Source organism: Eupeodes corollae, chromosome 1 (genome assembly GCF_945859685.1).
Source record: "Eupeodes corollae chromosome 1, idEupCoro1.1, whole genome shotgun sequence".
NCBI lineage: Eukaryota > Metazoa > Arthropoda > Insecta > Diptera > Syrphidae > Eupeodes > Eupeodes corollae.
The window spans coordinates 73,354,684-73,378,791 of NC_079147.1; the positions used below are offsets into that span (position 1 = coordinate 73,354,684).

The following is a 24,108-nucleotide window of genomic DNA, read 5'->3' on the forward strand; positions in this document are numbered from 1 at the left end:
TAATTCACCGGTATTTCTAATTTTTGTGTATTTTTAATTCTTCTTAAAAAGTGTACATATGTATGTGTACATTTTTATTATTTAATTTTTAAATTTTTGGTGAATTTCCATACTTGATTTCTCAAAGTCAACAACAATACCAATTGGTGTTTATTTTTATCATCATCTACGAGCGACGACTTGAGGATACACAATTCAACACAAAAAAAAATCTCACCTAAACACAAAGATTGTATTTGGTGTTTTTTTTTTATTTTTCAAATAAATAATAGTTAATTTAATTTGTTACTGCTTTTGTTGCTGTTTTTGGAAATAATTAAATAACAAAAATCAATAAAAAAATAAATAAAATAATATATCACGACGAAACATCTAAGTAGGTGAGTTTGATTAGAGAGTAAAGTAACGTTAATTGGCTTTTAGCTTTAGTTAGGTATTTTTTGAAATGATTAGATAAATAATAATCTATCTATTATGGAGAGTTGTTAATTTATTTGAAACTTGTAAATAGAAAAAATCTCGGTTTATATTACAGATAGAAAAGAAAAGAAGAAAGCTATTTAGATAGTTGATATTTTTGTTGAAAATGTTTCCTATTTCGGACCTTAGTGTCAAAATTCATATATTGGTGAACAACAAAAATTACATTCCTAAACAATTTCTGACTTGATATTTTTGTTTGAAAATAAATAGCATTTTGTGTTTACACAGTTGAAACATGTACTATTTTCTAAAGAAAAATAAAAGCATGTCTAAGACCTTTTATTACCATAAGGTATCAAACCTATAATAAATATTGTTTTAAACTGACGCAATTTTAAATTTTAAACAACCTATTGTTAAAGGCTTAACAATTTACTTGTTAGGAATTTGCTAAATATTTAGAAATTTACTAAGAAAGTCCAACATTTTTAACCATTCCTTTCGTTTTGCTTACGAATAAATTAAGAATTGCTTTTTATTAACGAACAGGCATCCAAACATGTCCAAAAAGTGACAGTTCGTGAAAATAAACAAAGCAAATACGCTTAAACGGACATATTAATTGGAATTGTCAACTTTTGACTGAAACATTTCATCCATTGCTCTTAAAAAAATAATTGTACGGATGTCATGTTTAGAAAATTGCTTAAAGGAAAGGTGGCGATTCCATGTTTTAGTTAAAGCAAATTGTTAAAGATAGTGAGATTTTAAAATCGTTTAACATTACGTAAATCATATTTTAAGTTAAGTTAATTGTCAAAAATTGTTTTAACATTTTACTAAATCTTTTAAAATTTCGAAACCGAAATTTCTAATGGTTGTTTTTATTTCGATAACTAAAAATCGAAGAAATAAAATAAAAATCGAAGAAATAAAATAAAAAAATCAAAATAAAAATATTAAAAGTATTTTTTACTTTTCTATATTTTACCATAAGCCAGTCAAATCTTAGAAAATAAAGGATTTAATTGTAATTGAGTTTTTAAACTGTTGTATATGTCAGTAATACCCGGTCCGTATAAATGAAAGATCTCAATCAAGTTTGGGATCAGAACAGAACTGAACAGGTCATTCCTTTTGAAAGGGAACAGACTCAGTCGATTTTTGATCAATCTTTAACTTCAGAATCAATGAAGTTTGAAACTAAAAATTAGCAGATATTTGCTATTAATGTAAGTTAACGTAACAGGTTGTTAAAAATATTCAAAAATCGGCATATTTTTCAGTTCAGACTTGAGTATTTAGGTACTCGGTTAGTTTTTAAACATTTATATTATTAATCCTTTCGAATTTGATAGTTTCAAAAATATGCTAGCTTGAGGATTTCATCACATCTAATGATGTCTGTAGTACTGGATTCGAAATAATTTGTAGTTCCAGGACTTTTAGACCTCGGCGTTGAATGGAACTGAGTTTTTTTCCTATTTTTTGTAGCCCCTAGTTAATAATTTTGACATGAAATTCTGAAATTTTAAGAACAAAATTAAAATCTATCAGCTTTTGTTCGAGCGGTTTTTTTTTCGAAATACAAATTGTGTTTTTCGTGTTTTATTTGATTTCGTTTAAGATTTATGTTATTTAAAATTATTCTTTTTTAATAAATGTACACACAACTCATTTACACGTGTGCATGTTTTTTTTTTGTTGCAATAAATATTTTACTTATATAAAGATCAAAAGAATTTGGTTTCGAGTAATGCAAATAATAGAAAGTATTATATTGAATAGTTTCAAGGCATCGTGTGTTCAGTAGATTTTTAAAGATTATTCTCTAGATGAAATATGTAACAATATTGATAATATTTTAGTATTTTTAAATATTTCCTCAGATGCAAATAATGTTAAAACGGGCATCTTCACTATCTGTTCCTGTTGTAAAAGGGAATATTGATTATTTTACATTTGATGTTATTTCCCGATAGCCGTAATCTTTAAAAGCCCTAAAATGTATAACGTCCCCACCCTTTGAGATACAACATTTGTAAATAATTTTATGGGTTTAAACGCTCATGTAAATTTTAAACTATTAGTCATCTCATATTTACTTTTCATTTACTTATTTTCTAAAAATATTTTATTATTGCTCATACAAATCGTTTTGGTTAAAAATTGTATCCAAATTCGGAATTAATCTAAAAATTAGGCCTTTTGAAAAAGTAAAAACATTGCTTAACTGAGTTCGTATATCCCACATTCCCAAATTTGAGGGACTAATAAATAAAAGTTCTATCTTAAACTTAGATCAAAATCAAAAGAATTGAGTTAGAATTCAATCGAGTTCTAATTTATCAATAAACCGCGTTTAAGAGCCTAAAAATTTGTCAAGAAATTCTCCGTAAGCAATTATAATTATAGGAAAATAATGCCTTAGTATTGAAAACCTTATATACATTTCAAATGCATAAATTTTCCTGTCTGAAAACTTAATTGAAATATTAATATCTTAAACATCAATCAAAGTTTAATTTTTGTACGTCTTTTAATATGATTTGATTTTATTGATGAATTTTTTGTGTTACTGTTTCGGTGGCAGACATATCATCGGTCATGAAATTTTCTTATTTATAAAAGAAATAATTTTATCATAAAACGTAGAAAAACGTGTCTTCATAATTGTGAAAAGCTACATCATATACAGGGTTATGAATTTTGCGGTTTTGAAAGTAAACGTAAATAAAACACATATAAAATATTTTTTTCATGATATTTCTTTTTCGTTATAAAGTTTGAACGTTTTAATTATGTGTGAAATAGTACATCACTAAAATAGCCTCAACGCGAATTATTGCAACCATCGATACTATTAACGTAATTTTTTACCACTTTTTGACACTATTGGGTGGCATCTCAGTCATAACTTGACGAATGTTGGTTCTTAAGTGCTCAAGAGTTAAAGATTTATCCAGCGGTGTCGAATCGCATGATCTTGGTGGCAAGTTGATATCGCCACTAATGAGAAATTACGCAACTAAATCTTGCAATAAAGCCAAGAAATCTTTGTTCTAAAGGTTTTGTTTGGAAAGCTTCTTCTAAAAGTTTTTACTGTCTTGAAAAATATCATAAAGTCTAAATAAATAATGATTTATAGTAATTTTCAGACAAGATTCGCATTCTTCTCTTTGAAACACAAAAACAAATTGTTTTATTTATTTTTGTCTTCATATTAACTAATGCGGGAACAGTTAATGTGAGCTAGTCAAAGACTGGCTTAAATTATAAATAAATACCATATTTTGAGCCTATTTAACTACTTTGTTTTTAAGGTAGAATTTTAAGTTTTAAACCAATTTAAGGCTAATATAAAATACTTCCATGTTTTGAAGATTTGAATTTGCAGTCATAACCCTTTAATAAAAAATTATAACATTACCCTGTTTTGTTGGAAAATAGTATAGTAGGATTTTACACGAATAACAAAAACAATATCTATAGATTGAATAACACCCATAAAAGTTAAAGTAGAATCTTACTACGGATGTGTTGTGAGTCTCGAATGGATCTTATGTGATTTCGTTCTCAAATGTCCTCAAATGTTGGTATACGATTGATATTTCATTTGTATCTCGATGGCTGTGTTCGTTGAGTGTTTGTGCATATGGAATTATGTATGTGTTTTCTATTGTGGAAACAAATCAATCTGTTACTGTTGATATTATTTAGTTTTGTTAATGAAAATGGACTAACTGGGCTTATTTTGCAAGAGAAAACAATAGAAAAGATAATTAAGTTTTGTTATGTTTAAACCAAAGGTTTAGATTAAATAGCACTTCCTTAAATGCAAATGGTGTTTCGATGTTTCTTATAAAGTGCATGTGAGATAAATTGATTCGTGTTTAACAACGAAGAACTGATTAGTTCTGCACCATATAAGAATATGCGGCCTACTCCATGTCCATTTTTTTGTAATTTGATTAATACAAAACTATATTTTTTGTACACAAACATGAAAATAAACAAATTTTGACTCGACTCCGATCTCCAACGGATATAAAGAATTGAGGCGATCTTCAAGCTCGCTTCAGCATCACATGTTAATGTAGTAGTCTACGAACAAACCCCTCCTCGAAGCAATTGTTAATTTAACTTTTTTTGTATAGAATCTCAATTTCCAGATGTTTTCTTACCATCTCTTCTTGAAAATTGTCCATTTTATTAGTTTAAGTAAGTTTTTTTTTGCTAAGTTAATTCTAACATTTGATTTTCGCAAAACTTTTTTCTTTTTGTGTGTGTATTTTTTTAAAAACGATTTTCAGAGATCTTCTTTCTGTTGTAATTTTTAAATACAAAAATCTGGCTACCGCAGATCGTTTTGTTGGCAATTTCACACTGTACTATATATGACAAAAAAAAACGCGCTTATTGTATACTTTTCACAGTTTCTTAAAGCTTTCTGTGAAACAGAATTTTGCAATAGTTTTTTTTTGTATCCTTATTGAGATCTACCCGAGCAAAGATATTTTGACTTTTTGAATGATTTTCAACAACATTTCTGATTCGTCTTAATATAAAGTATTTGAATAGGTACTTAAAGTTTGTCAGAAATAATTGTATTTTGTAAGCCTTTTAAAGTTAAATTTATTTGAAAAAATTAGGAATTATTATGAAAAAATAAGTTTTTAGTCGTCTGTTGTATTAAAGAATTAAAAAGTCAGTTTGACGGAAAAAATAGAAAAATAGCATTTAAAAAAATATCTCTTAGAAAAAAATAAATGGTTTTCTAGTAAAACCGTAAATCTGTAAACAATACCTGAAATACTTTTATAAAAATCAACCAAGTAGGTAAAGAGTAAATAATTTCGAGATAATACATTTATGGATATTGTACTATCTATAATTTCTAAATTCCACCTACTTGAAACAAAAAAGTATCTTAAAACATTTTGTAAAAAATCACTTTTATTCCTGGATGGTACTTTAGTGATATCTTCGTCATGATGTCCACGGCGCAGGCGGCGTTGTCATAAGAAATATCATTTTTGAAGTCTGATACAATTTTTAGAAAACTCGAAGTGATAGTTAAGATAAATTAAAACTTAAATATAATACCACTTTAAGTTAGTAAAAACAGATTTCAGGTCGAATTTCATCGCAACAATAAAAGACATTGACTTCAAATTAATCTTATTTTATAAATAAACTGTAATTTTTGACCAATCCAATTGAAATTTTATTTTATAAAAAAAAATCGAAAAATTTGTAAAAACTGATTTTCGACCTAAATATTTTTTTTTAATATTATTAGTATGGGCAGCATCCAAGGCTCTTTAACTTCCCATTTGAAGTTATTATAATCGGTCTTATTTGTTGAATTAAAAATTTTGGCATTTCTCGACAATTCAAGGTCCCTAGAATCTGTGTGCGTGTGTACATAAGTTCGTACTTTCGTGAAACTTTTTTCGTCGTCCATATCGAGATATCGACTTTAATTAAATTACCCGTGTTTTTTTTTGCATTCTGCAGTAGCCAAATTTTTGTATTTAAAAACTGGTACAACTGAATAATAATGAAAAAAACGCAAATAGAATAAAGTTTAGTGGAGATCAAAAGATAAAATTGACTTCAGCAAAACAAAAACGCTAGTACCCGTAGCGTAATGGTTAGTGCTGTCATGCAAGGGGTCTTGGGTTCAATCCCTGCCTGTCCCACCTAACTGGCAAATCCTTCAAGAGTAATTCTTGTCATCCCCGACAACATTACTCGCACACAGGAATGGTTGAGAGTCGTAAGTCACTAGGCCCTGGTTCTTCATGGACTAATGCGCCACTTAATTTATTTATTTTTTAAAACAAAAAATAACTAAAACTAATAAGAAGAAGAAATGGTAAGAAGACATCTGGAAATTGAGATTCTATAAAAAAAAGGTCATTTAACAGCTACTTCAAGGAGACGGTTTGTTCATAGACTACATTAACATGTGGTGTTGAAGCAAGCTTGAAGCTCACCTCAGTTCTTCATATACCTGAATCGAGTTGAAATGAGCTTGATTTAACTTTATTCCGGTCGGGGATCGGAGTCGAGTCAAAATTTGTGAAGAAAAACCTGTGTGGAGGAGTTGGTTTTACTTGCACTTCATAAGAAAATTGAAACACCATTTGCATTCTAGAAAGTGCTGTCAAACTCAATCATTTTTAACTCTTCTTGTGCAGTGGAAGCATCAAAAAGTTTTATTTTATCTAAACTGATATAAACCTTTGGTGGAAACATAGCAAAAATGAATTGTCTTTTCTATAGTTTTCTCTTGCGAAATAAGCCCATTTAGTCCATTTCATTAACAAAACTAAATAAAATCAACCGTAATAGATTGATTTTTTCCCCAATGGAAAACATATGATTCCAAATGCATAACTTCTCAACGAACACAGCCATCGAGATATAAATGCAATATTAATCGTATACCAATATTTGATAACGAAATCACATAACATTTATTCGAGACTCGTATAAATGTCAAAAGTAAGATTCTACTTTAACTTTTACCGGTAGTATTCATAATGCGGATAATGTTTGCGTTATTCGTGTAAAATCCTACGATACTATTGATAGATTTTCCAACAAAACACGGGTATTTTGTTACACAGATAATAATGCAGAAAGAACTGCAGAAACAAATTGAGTGGGTGGTTTCCTTAACTTAGCAATTTTGAAAATTTTGGTTAAAATATCTCATGAACCAATAGTGAAGATATTGAGTTCAAAGTGATTACATTCTGTGCTTAATTTTCTTAGAAAAATCTAATCTGTCTTTGTAATTCAGCATACAACTTTTTTTTAAAAAAAAGAGGACAACCGATAAAAACTATTGAGAAATGCTTTTCGGCTCAAGTATACTAAATGAGTAAAAAGAGAGATATTAACTTACCTATAACTTTTTATATCATACACAAAATGTTGGTATTAGTATTTTGTTGAACTTTTAAAAATATCGACAAACGGCAACGAATGGAGAGTTATAAGTGTGGATCCAATCCTCTTTTTTAGTATCAATTTTGTCTTGCAACTTTGTAAAGTGCCTTATTACATGACATATGAAATTAAAAACCTTCTTAAAAAAAGACATATTTTTAACTACCTGCTCCCTATTCTTCTATTAAAAAGACACAGAAAACAAACATACTCCTTAATATATAAATAACTCCAAGAGACAGATCATCAAAATATGACAATAGCTGTGTAGAATGTCTAAATTGAAACGGAAATATTTTTTATTGAAACTTGTCATGAGAAGAGACACTGTACCATTTTTTCTAATTCTATAGATGATCAAAAATAATAATAAAAACACCGAAGTAAACAAAAATTCAGTTTAGCTAAAATCATTAGTTTGGCTCTATTTTGTCTAGTTGTACGAAAAACATTGAAAATGTGTGATAATTTTGTATTTAATTTGGTAATTCCTACAAGGGAAGACCCCTTGACACAAGAAGACATTCTTATAAAACAAGTTTTTAATTAATCAAAAAATCCATCACTAACCACTAAGGTCACCCTCGCCATTCATAAAAGAATAAATAAATTCCCATTAACTTTAAACCACCACAGCTTAAATGCCCAATAGCCTTTTTGTATTATCAAAGAATTAACAACAAGAAATCTTCACTTCTCCATAATTGTGACACGCCTTGTTCTTGGACCAAACAAAGAATCAAAACAAAACGAAACATTCTTTTATCTGTCATTCTGTCAATACCAAATCTAATTCACGCTTAAAAACCCACTTAAGTGCTAGAACCGAAAATACTGAATAAAGGCGCGTGACTATGAATATAACCTTACCAAAGAAAAAGAACTATTTCATAACCTTTTTCTATTATTTTATTCTCATCGTAAATTAAAAACTAAATGTCACACGATCTAGATAATTATCCCATAACTTTAATCTGATCCTATATAATTTTAAAAACGCGTTCAAAATATTATGCGGTGCACCGTTAGATACAGATAGCTCTGCGACTGGAATACCTAAGCATTGAGAAAGATACAAATTCATATAAATTGCTTTTAACAAATGTATCGATAAAGTACATATGCGTCTGAAAGTAGGGGGGTTTGGGCACCTACCCTAGATCAGGACTAAGCTTCTTATATTTTAATAAAATTAACTTTCATCTGAGGACTTTTTCACTTTTCTTTTGAATTTTGAACCTACCTTAAAATTTTTCTTGAAAGACTTTCCACTTAATTGTTTTAAAAATGTTTCCCCCTTGAAAACATTTTATGCGGACGTCTATGGCATCAATTGAAACAAGTTAAGAATACTTTGTTAAATTTTGTATTTCGTCTATAATCATCACTATGAGGAAGACTCAACTCATAGCCGTTTTGGAAGAACCACCATCACAAAACGAAGACGATTATGTAAATTGACATCTCGACGACGTCGACGACGAAACGAAGACGTTTAAACAAGTATTCAATATCAAAAACACTATTTTATTGGATTCTCTGTTTCTGGTCATTTGCGCTAAGATTTGTTTAGAAGACACTTAAATCTTTGTTTCTTTTATTTTTTCATTCTGTCAGCAGTCAGCACACAAATCGCAAACAAATAACCCGGCTTAAGAAGCATCAGAGAACAGAGAAGAAAAAGACTAAAGCCAAATTAATGAACGACTGACGCGACGACAAGACGAAGAAAAGACCTTTTTAAACCTCAAAGACTCAAAGAGGAAGCTTTTCTGACATTTCACCATTTAGAAATCCAGTTTTTCTATCCATTTTGTACAGATTTTATCATTTGTTCGGATCTATCTACGAATTAGTAAAGAGCTTAATTACCGTACCAAGTCGATAGACTAGACATTCTGGGAGAAGTTAAGGAGCCATAAGAAAAGTTAATTATGGAGGAATTAGTGCATCAGAATCCCACCTACTCAAATATTGGATGGTATTAAGGTATAAAGAAAGATTAAACACAAAAGTTATTACTTAAAGTAAGATTTTATTTAAACAAAAATATCACAACACAATTTCGACTTACTGCCTGAATACTTAATTGAGATTTAAAGGTTAAATTTATTTTGTTAGCTTCATTGTGGTGGGCGGTTTCAACTTGTGTTATTTTGATGGTTTTGGTCTTCTTCGAAGGTGAATTGTTTTTGTATGCAGCTGATGGGGAAGAATGTTTCGCTTGAAAAAGCTGCTGGCATACAAAGTTTCTATTTTCTAATATTTACCTATTATTGTTTATTAATATTAATTCAATATAAAAATGTTATAAGAAAAAACAAGATGAAGAGTGAAGGTAATTTAGCCCGCAGAAATATAAGTTCTGTTATGAAGAATTTCAATTATTAAACTCTATTTCCACCGTAAGACTTCTTAAGTCCAGAGAAAATTGTTCTACAAAATGTCATACAAATTAATATATTTTAATTGAAAAAAAAAAAAACAAATATGGGGAAACTTTTAAAATAAAAGGTTTCCTTTTGAATAAGCCGATATTTTGGTGGTTTTTCACTTTTGAAGAAAAATTTAAAACACTTTTTTAAAATGTACACAAAACTACAGAACTTTTTAGTCGGCTTTTCTCTTGCATCTTCTTGTCTGCCAAAAGTGAAAAGGTCGGACAAATTTAAGCTTTTGGGACAAGTTAGTGGTGTAAAGAATTAAAACCGTTTGAGACACTCAAAAATAACTTAGAATATTGCTGTTGCAGTCCTTAGTTGTGAATTAAAAGCAGGTTTTTTTTATTCATGGTTGATCTTTGCAATGAGGAAAACATTGGATCGTATTTTCAATATAGACTTAGGTTTAAAGAGTTTCAAAGTTTATTTAACACGTGTTGAATCGCCGAAGGAGTCCTTGAAAAGCAACACCATATTTTACTTACTTACTTTACTTAAGGTGGCGCTACAGTCCGGGGTGGACCTTGGCCTCAACCAACAACCGTCTCCAGCCAGCTCGGTCCCTAGCTAGCTGTCTCCAGTTTCGCACGCCAAGTTGGTTGAGGTCCTCTCCCACCTGGGTGCGCCACCTGAGTCGCGGTCTTCCTCTACTGCACCGTCTCTCGGGATTGGATTCGAGGACCTTCCGGGCTGGAGCGTTGATGTCCATCCGCTCTACATGACCTAGCCATCTAAGCCGTTGGACTTTATGCTAACTAGTTCAGTGTCGCTGTACAGCTCGTACAGTTCGTAGTTATATCCATTCTCCATCTATGCGTACGGGACCAAAAATCACCCGAAGAATTTTTCTCTCGAAGCATCCTAAGACGCTCTCATCTTTCTTTGACAGGGTCCAGGCCTCAGCGCCATAAATGAGAACCGGGATGATGAGTGTCTTATAGATGGTGATTTTAGATGCTTGAGAGAGGACTTTACTTCTCAATTGCCTTCTAAGTCCAAAGAAGCAGCGATTTGCAAGAGTTATTCTTCGTTTGATTTCAGCGCTGGTGTCGTTGTCGGTGTTTATAGCGGTGCCTTGGTAGACAAAGTCCTTAACTACCTCAAACTTATAGCTGTCCATGGTAACGTTTTGTCCAAGACGTCGTCGTTCAGTGTCCTTTTTTGATGACAGCATATACTTAGTCTTGCCCTCATTGACCACTAAACCCATCTTCTTCGCTTCCGTCACCATGCTCAAAAACACTCCACTGACATCACGCTTTGGTCTTCCAATTATGTCAATATCATCTGCGTATCTGAGTAATTAGATGGACCTTTGGAAGATTGTGCCTCTAGTGTTGACGGTTGAGTTTTGCACAATTTTTTCCAGAACGATGTTGAAGAAGTTGCATGACAGTGCATCGCCTTGTCTAAACCCTTTTTTGACATCAAATGCATCGGTAAAATCTTTTCCGACCTTGATAGAGCAGCGTGCATTCTCCATCGTCATTCTGCACAAACGGATACGGATAAGTTTGACAGGGATACCAAAACTAGACATTGCTCTGTAGAGCTCTTCCCCATAGACGCTGTCATACGCGGCTTTAAAATCGATCGATTGAAGCTCCTGGGCTTTTTCCAAGATATAAGATACACAATATTTTAGATTCCCATAAAATAGTCTTCTTCACTGTTTCATTTGGATTTTGGGGTGTCGGGCTCTGTGATTGGACCTGTTACGGTAGATGAATTGCCTAAAGATCTTTGATTTATGATGGTCGAAATTTAAAGATATTGATGTAGAGGTTGTTTATTTTCAACAAAATGGTCCTAAGTGCCACAAAAGTAGCTAAATAATTAAAATTTCGCAAAAAATTCACTAGCAGTGTGATGAACATAATTGGTCTCCCAAAACTTAGGATTGAGACCCAGAATTTTTTCTTTGGATCCACGGGAAAACATATGAAATTATTGAACAATAGATTGAAGATATCGAGAACGTACAACCGAAAATTTGTAATGTACCTTGGGTTCAAAGGTTGGGATAAGCTTCAGGATCTAACTAAAGAAGTTGAACAAAAACTTTAGTATAAAGGTCTTTTCTTTAAATAACTCTGATTTAACTTGATTCATAACTTTAAATAATATAATTTAATTTCTTTGGTACGGTTTTGGTGTTAACGTATTTGTTCAAGAGGGCTAGTCTTCAGATTCTTAGTCTCCTTGTTGATTCTCCTTCGATTGATGGCTTATCCCTTATGTCTCAGGCGCTTCGACTGCCCTATCAACGGTTATAAGCTTCTAAGTAGCTTATTAACACCTTTTAACAGGTTTATCAAAGGCTCCTAACTATCTTATCGACGGCTTTTAATTGAGTTATCAATTACTTCTAACCGGCTTATCAACGGCTTTTAACCAGCCTATCTAAAACTTTTATCATCGGGCCTTAAGCCGGCTTATCAACGGCTTTCAACCGCATTAACTGGAGCTTTTAACTTGCTTATCAACAGCTTTTAACTGGCTTATAAACGGCTCTTAACTTGAGAGTTGTTAATCACTAGGACCTGAATTTTTACGAGCTGTTGAACTACCTGAATATGTGCAAATTGAACGTGGAAATTTTCTGACAAGGCAGTTGTAATCGTAGCCCCTTTTTCTTCTTTACAATTTGGTTTTTCTTTACAAATTCCAACTCAATTCAATTTCCCTTAAAACTGAATTTTCCTTTTAAAGACACTTTTATATTTTTAGTGTTTAAATCAATCATTTAACAATTATGTGAAATTTCAAAGACCTTAAGGTTATTTTAAACAGGATCAACAACCGCAGTTACTTTCGCCAAAATTTATTTGAAAGACAATATAGTAAAAAATAAGGAAATATGAAGCGTTTTATTTTATGGAAGTCCTTTTAAGACTGGTATTTGCTCTGTTTAAAAAAGCCACAAATAGTTAGTACAATGATCCAATGGGTCTTAAAGCAGTTTAACCTCAATCCAATCCAAGTGTAAGCTTACATTTTAGTCTTATAATAGTCACAAATGTCTACCTTTTTATGGGTCTCAAATGTAATGGTGGATAGGTACTTTTACTGGTTTTTATGCAATTTTTATCGATCTCAATTATAATTCGTATTTAGGACTCGTGATGATGAAAAATTAAGAGATAATGTTTTATGTGTTACGAACTTCTATTGAAAATAATAATGAGTAGTTATTTATAACAAAACAAAATTTAACAAAGGTAACAAAACAACACAAAACAAAAACAATAATAAAAATATGCATATATTGTATGACAACAACAAAATAAATCAAGTAACATTTTTCAATTAGAGATTAAATTGTTTATTTAACTTTTGAATAACTGCTACTTGAAAGATTTTATTTGTAAATTATTTGGGTCAAGACAGTGTTGGATTTGGATGTTTAGGATTAGGAGTGTCTTATTTTCAGAGTTTGCTAAACTATACAAAAGTTATTCGTCGATCAACTGAAATTGTACCAACAATGAAATGGAGTATTATTTCTGTAGCTGGAGGTTTAGGCTTTCTTTTATTTGAAGCTTTATTTGGCACTAATTATATAAGTTTGTATAGTAACATGTTTTTTTGGAAATATTCAACAACATCTCAATGAAACAATCTAAATCATTATAAGAGAATTTGAGTGATACATTTGTTTGCACTTTTTACAAACAGTCTTAAAAATGTCATTGTTTTAATTTCTTAGACTTTTGCTTTTTATATAAAAATTGAAATAATATAAAAAAAAAAATTGGAATCCTTCTCTTAAACTTTAACTTTGTCTATTTTCACAAGAATCAGTTGCTTTTTGGTGACGCGAAGTTGCGATATTTAAATTAACACCAACTCAAAATTTAAAATTTCGTCAATTTTGTATAGAATGTTCTTTTCTAAATTATCGATCGTAGCGAAGACCAGAAATTTGACATAAACTACAAAAATGAGTCTATAGGTGTTAAATCATATGATCAATGGTAAGAATCTTAAGTTGATTCGGCCACCAAACGTTAGGTCAACAATGTGATGAAGGAACAATGATTTTTTTTAAATAAAATAAAATTAAGTTTTATGATGACTCCAAAAACAGTTCTGTTTGTTTTGGTACAAACTCCTTGAGTCAGAAATGACTCCCATCACTAATTATGACTTTTTAATAAACATTTCTATTCATTTGACGAACGATGGAAATACATTTTATAATCGTTATTCTGGTGTAAGTCTTTGAAGAGTAGGTTAGCAAAATCATACTGATAAACAAATCAAACACATTGCATTGTTTGACAGCTAACCTCTTTTATCTCTAGAAAAACACCCGAAAAAATCATGTGGTTATTAATTTCTGTATGCAAAATATACTGCTGCAGAATTGCTAACAACCTTAATGTTGTTATGTGCTGAGCATTTTACCAGATAGAAATTTTCTAGCAAATAGCTAGGTCAACTTTTTGGTAACAAGTATCAAATACTAATTCTTTTCTATTTCAATTGTTGCATCTGAGCAAGATGACAGTTTGTGAAATTAAAAAAAGAAAGCAAACAAACCTTAATGTTGGGAACGCACCCATAAATTTAAAACGTCAAAAACTCAGAAGACGTTTGGATTTAGCCAATTATTTATTAATTTAGTAAAATCTAGAGAGAATATAAGATGTAAAATGGCTTCAAAATGTCTTAGTAAGTTAGTTAGTTAGAGTTAGATTTATTAGATTTTTCACCACTTTGTTAAAGACATGTCAAAGCTAAGTTTTGTATAGACCGATTTTTAACTTTTGAACAGATCTGCAAAAACCCAATTGATTATCTATCAGCTATGAATAAAAATGATTGTCTATAAATAAATAATTTAGGTGGCACAACAGTCCGTTAACTATAGTGACTTATAACTCTGAACCATTCCTGTGTCCGAGTAGTGTTGTCAGGGATAGAGGAGACCTACAGTTTTTAGCCGATCGACTTATATGAAGAATCACTTTTTAGGACAAGAATTAATCTTAGAGGATTTGTAAATTCCTCGCAAGAGGCAGTAACCTTCAAAAAGGTCATCAGGCACGGGTTGAACCCAAGACCTCAGACATGATAGTCCAACGCACTAACCATCATGCCACGGGTACATATGATTTTCTACATTACGTAAAAAGTGAACTGTAAGTTAAAAAAAATTCCAATTTCCATTACGGTTTCAATATTTTTCAAATTAAAAGTCAATATTCGAGTTAAAATGAAACAAAAAATAATTCATAATCTTAACATAGGTTTTATCAATAATTTTTTTTGTGTACGAATATTATTATAATTCTGGGCGCGATAAAAGAAGAGAAATATTATTTTTTACCAATTTTAAGCCTAGATTTTTAGTAATGCTCAGTTCATCTCATCTCTTAGTCATATCTAACCTGTTTGCTACTCATTTTCAATTCGTTATACATCTTAATGATCAATTTAATTACTATGAACATTTGTTTGGAAATAGATTTTTTAAACCTTTCAACTTCTAGAATTGAAAAAGCCTTATTTGAAATTAAAGTTTACTTGGGGATGGAATCACTGATATTATCCTACAGAGATTTGATAGTGTAATTGCAGTTCCTTTGAAAAAAAATTGTTAGCGTTCACTTTTGAAAGAGATGATTAAAATGGAAACGTTTTTTGATAACACCAATTTATAGGCAGGAAGGTTTTAACTATCTCTCTATTTGTAAGATAACTACAGTTCCAAAAGTTTTTGAAAAGTTAATTTATAAAAGATGAACTTCTGATCATAAAAGCATTCTTTTTTCCCTACCAATATGGTTTTCTTGCTGGTGCATTCACTCGTACTAACACAAACCTTACAATGTTTCCTAATAATGTATTAAACGGAGTAAGAGTATCAATTTATTATATAAAGGGTAATTTTTTAAAAGCTATAGGAAAGGTTTTCAAAAAAAAAACACAAAATTCAGAAAAATTCATTAAATCTTTATTTAAATCGATTGTACGGTCCACATAGTGCCTGTTTACACGAGCGCAAAAAAGAATTAATTCACGAAAGAAAATAGATGATTTTTAGAAAGAAGGAAAGAGATAAAATAAAAATGCCAAGTTTCGTCTTTTTCCTCATTTTCAGATATGAGTTTTGCGTTAAAAATCATGTTTTTTTCTCAAAACGTTCTCCTTTTGTCAGACATTTTCATTTCTATTTGCCGGCGAAGTAGAATAAAAAAAAATAAATTGGGTGGCGCAACAGTCCGTTGAGAACAACTCTCAACCATTTATTTGTGGGAGTAATGCTGTCAGGAATGGAGGGGATCTACAGTTTATATGCCTTTTTCAAGACAAGAGTTACTCTTGGAGAATTTGTCAATTCCTCGCAAGAGGCAGTACCATACTCTTTCATTTCGGTCGGTATTTCACGAATAAATGCTTCAATGTTATCTTCCAATGCGTCAATTGAAGCGGGCTTGTCTGTATAGACATGAGCTTTAACATAGCCCTTAGGAAAAAAAATAGTCTAAATGCGTAAAATCGCACGATCTAGGCGGCCAATTGATCGGTCCCGAACGTGAAATAAAATGTTCACAGATCTGGCCTCTTAATAAGTCTATTGTTGCGGGTGTTGTGTTACATGTGACACCGTCTTGTTGGAACCACATGTCCATCAAGTCAAGCTCTTGCATTTTGGGCAAAAGTTTGGATATCATCTCACGGTAGCGCTTATCATAAACCGCACAAAACTGTGACTTTTTCTGGATGCATTGGTAGCTCTTGCAATGCTTCTGGCTAATATTTACTCCAAAAACGACAATTCTGCTTATTTATGTACCCAATGAGCGAAAAATGAGCTTCTTCCCTTGCTAAGCACGCGATGAACTTTCTTAGCAGAGCACTCATTTAAAAAAAAAATTGATTAATTTGCAAGCGTTGTTCGTTTGTAAGACGATTCATGGTCAGATTATACACCAAAGTGAAGATGTGTGACAGTGAAATATAACACGAAACGTGAGTCAGCTGTTTAAATCAGTGTTACCCTTTAGAATGGGCTTCCACTCTAACTTTTTAAACTAAATAGAAGCCCACATAAAGGATCGTATTCAATATGTTCGTATTAATAATATTCTCCCTTCACCTAGAACTTCTGCCTCGGGAGTGCCTTAGGGAAGCCATCTCGGTCCTCTTTTTTTTCGTATTATTTATGAATAACTTTCCCAACATATTTGAAAATTAAAAGAGCCGCATGTAAGCTAATGATTTGAAAGCCTTTTGTTGCATAAAAATAAAACAGGATTGCATTTAATTGCAAGAAAATCTTGAAAGGTTATCGAATTTGGTGTTTGATTAAATCCTTAGACCTTAAAGGCCCAACTTTAATAGGCATAAGCTAGCATATGCGCGCATAAGTAAACGTGCGAATACAAAAAATCTCAATACGAGTAAACATAATGGAGTCTAGCTTCGTTTCGTTCAATTTTTCTCAGTTTCGTTAACTTAAGCACACTTAAGCAAGAGCGATCCCAGTCGCTCGCCGCATAAGTAAAATCTGACATGTAGATACGTTAGCAAAATTGCATTATGGCTATGCAGAAATTTCGCAAACTTAAGTGAATTTTCGTTGGGTTTTTGACATAAGCTTATGTTTGCTTGTGCCTGTTAAAGTTGGGCCTTAATATTGGAAATTTTCAAAGTTTAACCTTTTCTCAAAATAAATATAAACCAGCATAAGTGTTCTTATATGCTATTCGCCCCGATCGATGTAATGGTTGGGGTCATCAGAAGAAGACCATTACACCTTGTCTTGATGCATATTATCTCGAATAAATCGAGATTCCATATAATCCGAGCTACATAGAGCTACTGTGAGTTGTGTAGTCTTTGAAATGTCTGTTTTAAACGTATGTTAGATTTACTCTTGAGTGTTGAGTTTAAAAATCCAAAAAAAATTTAATAGAGTATTATCGGAAAGGTATAATTAAAGTTTAGAATTATAGATATGCCTTCTATGGAACATATTACGTATTTTGAATCATGCCTTTCCACATTCGAAGAAAGCTCTCTGGTGTTCGTTCGTGGCTTATTGGCCAAACATGTTAATATTTTAGCTTTAAATAACTTCAATGTTCCTGCGCGGTTGCTTAGGACCTGTTTGGCTTTTAAGAATCCGTACCACAGAACAAATTATGTAGCCAAAAAATCATTGCCTAGGTGTAATAACGTGTCTAATAACGTTTGCGATTTGATTGATTTTAGTCTGAGTAGATTTTCCTTTGAAAATAATTTGTTTTTAATTTCAAGTAACCTTTATGGTGGCAATGATTAATATAATTTTAATTTTGATTTTAAATTATAACTAAACATAACTAAATTTTAACAAACAAATTCCATTGTTTGTTCAAATTTTTGATAACTTTGGTTTTCTTTCAATTTATTGGAATTTTTGACAATTTAGACAAATGTTTATAAGTTTTTATGTTCTTGGGCTCGTAGACACCTTTAAGAAACAATATGTTCCTTAATTAACAAATTCAAGTGTTATAATTTCTAATTCAAAATATGTACGTGCGAATCCATTATAGTATTTTTAAACATTTTAAAATGTTATAATATAAGAAATAAAAAATATTGTATAAGATTAGGATTTAAAATTTTGAAAGTTCTTATCAACAGTTATTGTTTTTAAGGTTAATGAGAGAAATAATACGAAATCAATGCACATACACTCGTATAAAAGTACTAAATTAAAATTTGCATTAAGGCATCATCATCATTATTTTGACCGGTTTATCAATTAAAAATTGTTTAAGAACAAATAAAAAACAAAATTCATTATAAAAGTAATAAAGAGGACATTGATACGAAATTTTAAATATTGATGGAAAAGGTGAAGGCTGAAAGGGGGCAGGGGAAGTTTATGTTTAAGAATACTTTGAACTGATAAGAGAAAAATATACTTATATAAGTTTCAATTACGTATAATAATGCTTTGTTTAGTGACGTCAATATAGATTTATATATATTGGACTCGAAAACTAGATTCCACATAATGTCATTTTTATAATATTATTCTTTAGCAATGGTTGACTTAGTGAACAATAAGTATGAGTAATTAATGTATAATTGCATTAATATTCAAGAAATCAATTCCCACTCTATTTTTATTTCTATTCATTCAACTTAGAATACGACCAAAAAGGCAGTCATCAGTCTGACGTTTTGGTTTTTATAATCGAAAAAATTATTATACTCAATTGGAAGAATCATTTAAAGACATTTTTAATATTTTTATATTTATTTATTTATTTATTTATAAAGCAAGTTAAGTAATAGTAGTAGCAAGTTACGAGTACATAACTTAAAAAATAAAAAAAAAATAAAAAGCTGGTGCGTTGGACTGTAGCGATCTGAAAGGTAGTCTAACGAAGGCAATTGAGTACAGCGACGATCTTATTGCGTACAGAACGGCCCGGAAGGTTGAGGTTATTAGAATTCTCTTGCAGCTGGATCTCGACAAGATTAAGCGATATTGCGACGACTGGAAACTGAAAATAAATGTCCAGAAGTCGGAGACAATTCTGTTTCGGACTGCGTTGGCTAGCGCCAAGAGGAATACGTGCAAGAATTGGCGCAAAATGGTCATCGTTGATCTTCACAGGCAGCCTTTAGCGAGCAAAAGTGTAGTGATGTACCTCGGTATCTGGTTAGATCAGTATTTATATTTCTACAGACATATAAATGCTGCTCTGACCAGGGCTAGAGGAGCCTTCGCTCTGATGAAACGGCTGTTTTTTAGCAGTTGGCTTGACCCCAGAGTGAAGGTAATTTGCTACATGGCCCACATACAGCCGATGATCGTTTATGGTTGTCCTGTGTGGTTGAACGTTCCCCTTCCCAGATGGAGGAGGTTCGGGTGTTCGAGCGGCAGTTTTTGCGATGCTATACCGGCTTATATCGAACAGCCGAATCTTCTTAATGTACATTACTATTTCAACGAGGTCCTATACAACGGGGCTCGAATCAACAGAATTGACAATTTCGTGATAAAACTCGTTCGAGGTCACATTGCAAGAGCTATGACTTTGACCAACAATTTAATTTTCGGGGCGTTCTATCCGAACGACGAGTATTTAGAGAGTGCACGCTTGAGCGGCTTCATTCCACCAGAGGCATTCCTCTTTTTAGATAGATGCGGTCTGATACAGGATAGATCGGCAGTTTTGCTAATCTACCACGTCAGACGACGAACCGTGGATAGGCGGCTCCTGTACAATCGGGACGTCATGGCACAAGGCGAAGCAGAGCTCCTTCGGTTCAGTAGGGCTGTGTCCGAGCGGGACCGAACTGATAGGGTGAAGCAGGAGAACCAGTTTTGGTGGCTTCAATCGGCACTTGATAGAGGGTAGTCGGGATGGGGTTTTAAGCCTTTGCCGGATTACACACTTGTTTTATAGTTATAGGGTTTAGTTTTAAGTAGAATAGGCATGGTGGCACAAAAAAACATGGTATATAAAAAAAAATTAGAAAAAGACAACAAAATATGAAAAACAAAAAATGTTAGATAGTTAGATTTGCTCCTGTGGTTGTTCTAGTTTCAAGTAGTTTATAGGTAGAAAAGGTTGTTTAAGTTAGCTTTAATTTGTATAGTAAGGAATTTATTTTAAGTATAAATAGAAAAGGAGATTGATATTATTTTTTTTTAATTATTTTATTATTTTCTAATTAATACAAAAATAAATAAAATTGAATTGAAGTAGAATAGATCTTAGGGCCGAAAGGCATAAGTATTAAGTGCTATAGGAGTGTCCGTATGGGACCAGTAAGTTAGTTGTAAGTTATGGTTAATTAGGCTAGTTTTATGAATTTTTGTCTAACTTCAAGATAGTTTTAATAAATATTAAATAAAAATTAATTTAAAAAAATAGAAAAAAGTGCGTTGGACTGTCATGGCGGAGGTCTTGGGTTCTATCCCTGCCTATGTCATCTAAAGTTTTTTTTTCACGGGTTCTGCCCCTTACGAGAAATTCACAAATTCTCCAAGAGTATTTCGTGTCATGAAAAGTGCTTCCTTAAATTACCTATTCGGATTCGGCTTAAAACTGTAGGTCCTCTCCATTCTTGACAACAGTACTGCACACAGGAATGGTTGATAGTTGTAAGTCACCAGACAATAGTTCTCAACTTACTGCTCCACCCAATTTTTTTTTTTGTAGACAGACCTTATATGACTTGGAAGATTATTCTACAGTCTGACAGCATGACCACAAAATAGACTGCGCGATATCAAACACGCAGACAAAGAAAATAATACAACACCAATACTTGAAGTAAACTTCCAGTTTATAGTTAAAAAGTTGACTAGCCTAAAAAGAGACATTATGAAATATACGCTGTTGAAAAACAAATCAAGCAGTTGCATTAAATGCTACCTTTAACTTCTGAGCCGAATGATAGTCAATACCTGAAAACAGATCATTAATAAACAACGAAAAAAGTAAAGGCCCAAGGATTGATCCTTGAGGAACACCAGTATGAACAGGAAGGAACGAAGACAGTTTACCATTACAAGATAGAGTTTGCATACGATTGGTCAAATATGAATAAATAATGTTTTTAGTTGAGTAAGAGAAGTTCAAATAAGAAGTCAGTTTATCACATAGAAAATTATAATTCACGCAATCAAATGCCTTCAAAAAGTCGAGTAGGGTTATCTCAGTAGTAAATTTGTGTAAAGTCTGACTTATATGTCATCAGGCACATTGGGAAAAGCTGAATCGCAACTATGTCCAGAATGGAATCTTGACTGCAGAAGAGTCAAGAGTTGTTTGTCTAATAAATTTTAAAATTGTTACTTATAACAGTTTCAAAAGCCTTAGATAAAAAAGAAGAAGAAGAAAATTTAGAGAAAAAAAGCAAATCATTTAAAGTGTTCATTCAATTTTTTTAAATTTATTGTCACTGAAGTAAACTTTGTGAAGTGAATTTGCAAAATGTGAAGGTGTTCATTTTTTAACATTTTTTGAATGCTTTATTAAAAATTGTTCAAAGGGACTTAAACTCAAACAAAAATTTTTGAGGTATTTAGTCAATCCCTGTTCTTAACTTTTAACCCTTGCATTTCAAACATCAAAATAAAAGAAAAAGTACCGAAGTGTTTTAAATTCTCTATTGATATCAAATAAATTCAGTCCTCTAACACCTTTTTTATTCCTTAAATTTAACAATAGCTTTACTTCAAATATCATAGCCTAAGCACTTATTCAAGCTATGTACCATCGTGATATTATTTAATACTGTTTATAAAATGCATACATCAATTTCTATTAAATTACAAAAACCATAAATTCCCATTAGCAGCACTTGAAAAAACAATAAAACAACAAAATACTTTATTAAAAGCAGGTGGTCTTTTGAGTTATACTTATATTGTATTTTTATAAATTCTTCATTTTATATTTAATTTTGATACCTGAACGGACACAATAGCCATAATAAACATTCATTAAAAGATATACCCGAGAGATACACAGTGCACAAAAAGTTAGATAGATAGAGAGAGAAAGAATTCTTGCATAAATAATTTATAACAAGCTAAAGTGATTAACAACAAAACAATAGAAGAACAAGTTAACAAGTTTAAATGACATTTATAGAAGAAAAATCGAACAACTGAAAAAATAACGAGCTATTGTATTACAAGGAAATAATTGCAATTTATTGAGATTATGTGATCTGATTTTTTTTTCAAATTTAATAAGACAACAAAAGAAAATCAAGAAGAATAAAATAATAAGTGAAGCTTTGAATGCAAGTGTAGAAAAAATCATTGAATCGTATCGGAAAATAATCGTTTTCTTTTGTTTTTCTTTATAGAAAGTGTTTCAAGTAAGATGAATGTTGGAGTAGAATTATTTTTCTGCCCCTAGAATATTTGAAAAAGTATTTCAAGCAGGGCACTTTTTGTATATAAAGGGCAGTATTTGATTTATTGGAGAAGAGTGAGTATTGTACACTTTGCATTCTCTACTTAAAATAACATCAACTTTTATATTCAAAAAGGGTGTTTTTGTGTTTAAACTAATAAGATAAGATTAAGATCACGAGCTAAGGTCTTGAACCTTAAAGCTTTCTTTCTAAAAACAAACATCACGATATATTAAATGAAGTAGTTGGATTCTCTACCCTATCTGATTTTTGTGAAAATGCAATAAATTTCCGAAATAGTTTCTTAACTTAATGCTTTTGACCAGTTACTGTAGTTTCAAACTCAACGAACGTAGTCTAATCTGGACTTAATGACTTTTTCGAACATATTATCCTCGAAATGTTCAATCGTTTCAAGCTTATCGGGGTAGACTAGAGACCTCCAATATCCTTATAGAAAATTGTCAAGCGGCGTTAAATCGTTTGATCATGGAGACCAATTTACGTGAAACAATGCGGTTTTAAATGTTTCCTCCAAAAAATCAATTGTTGCACTAGCTGTGATATATGGTGTTGAACAAAAAGGTCAGCGATGATGGCTCTATATAGCGGTGACTCTTGACTGTAAAGTTCTTGCCAGCATCGTTTTCAAAGAAGTACGGACCAATTAGGCTACTAGCCCATAAAGCACTAGTTTGACGGTTATTATCACTCTAAACACAGCAAGTTTCTGTATTGGTGTATGCGTATTCAACAACTTAAAGTTCGGTTTTGAACATTTCGAAGAAAACTATAAGAAAAATTTGCACAATTTGAGCGCATTTTTACTTCACATACTTTTAACAACGTGTCGAATTTTGTATCGTCTAACAGTCTAAGAAAGTTGTCTTAAAGATTGGCTAAACTTTAAAATATTTAAATGAATGTATAGGATCAACGATTTGGAAATTACTATAAAGTTTAACCAAATGTAGTGCCCGTAGCATGATGGTTAGTGCGATGGACTGTCATGCGAGAGGTCTTGGGTTCGATCCCTGCCTATGCCACCTAAATTTTGTTCACGGGTACTGCCTCTTGCGACGAATTGACGAATTTGACCCTGCTCAAGTGTGTCCTTTGTGGAAACCAAGGGCACCAGGCTAACTATAGTGGTTGCCCTAAGGTCCAAAAAATAAAACAAAAGCAGGCCAGTAAAAAGCCAAAAGAAGTCCAACAGTTCGACAGGCTCCAACACAAAAATATGTGGATCCCAAATTTTCCTACGCCCAAATGGTGTCAGGGAATGGGAACACGAGACAGGCTCCACCAACGGTTGCCCCAAAGGTCTCTGTGCCTAAGGCACCAGAGTTGCAGCCTGACATTGTAGCCTTGTTGTTGAGCATTCAAG

At 31.8% G+C, this 24,108-nt stretch overlaps 1 protein-coding gene across 2 annotated transcripts in view; it reads left to right on the forward strand.

Annotated features, from left to right (window-relative positions):
• The first annotated feature begins 235 nt into the window (after window positions 1-235).
• The window catches only part of LOC129942950 (probable serine/threonine-protein kinase fhkB), a 430,564-nt gene continuing 406,691 nt past the window's right edge, over window positions 236-24,108 (forward strand). Inside the window, exon 1 of one of the 2 annotated variants that reach the window (XM_056052143.1) lies at window positions 236-380. The gene's annotated coding sequence lies outside the window, so the exon portion shown is untranslated. The remainder of the gene's footprint in view (window positions 381-24,108) is intronic. The other variant, XM_056052160.1, reaches the window with a different exon arrangement.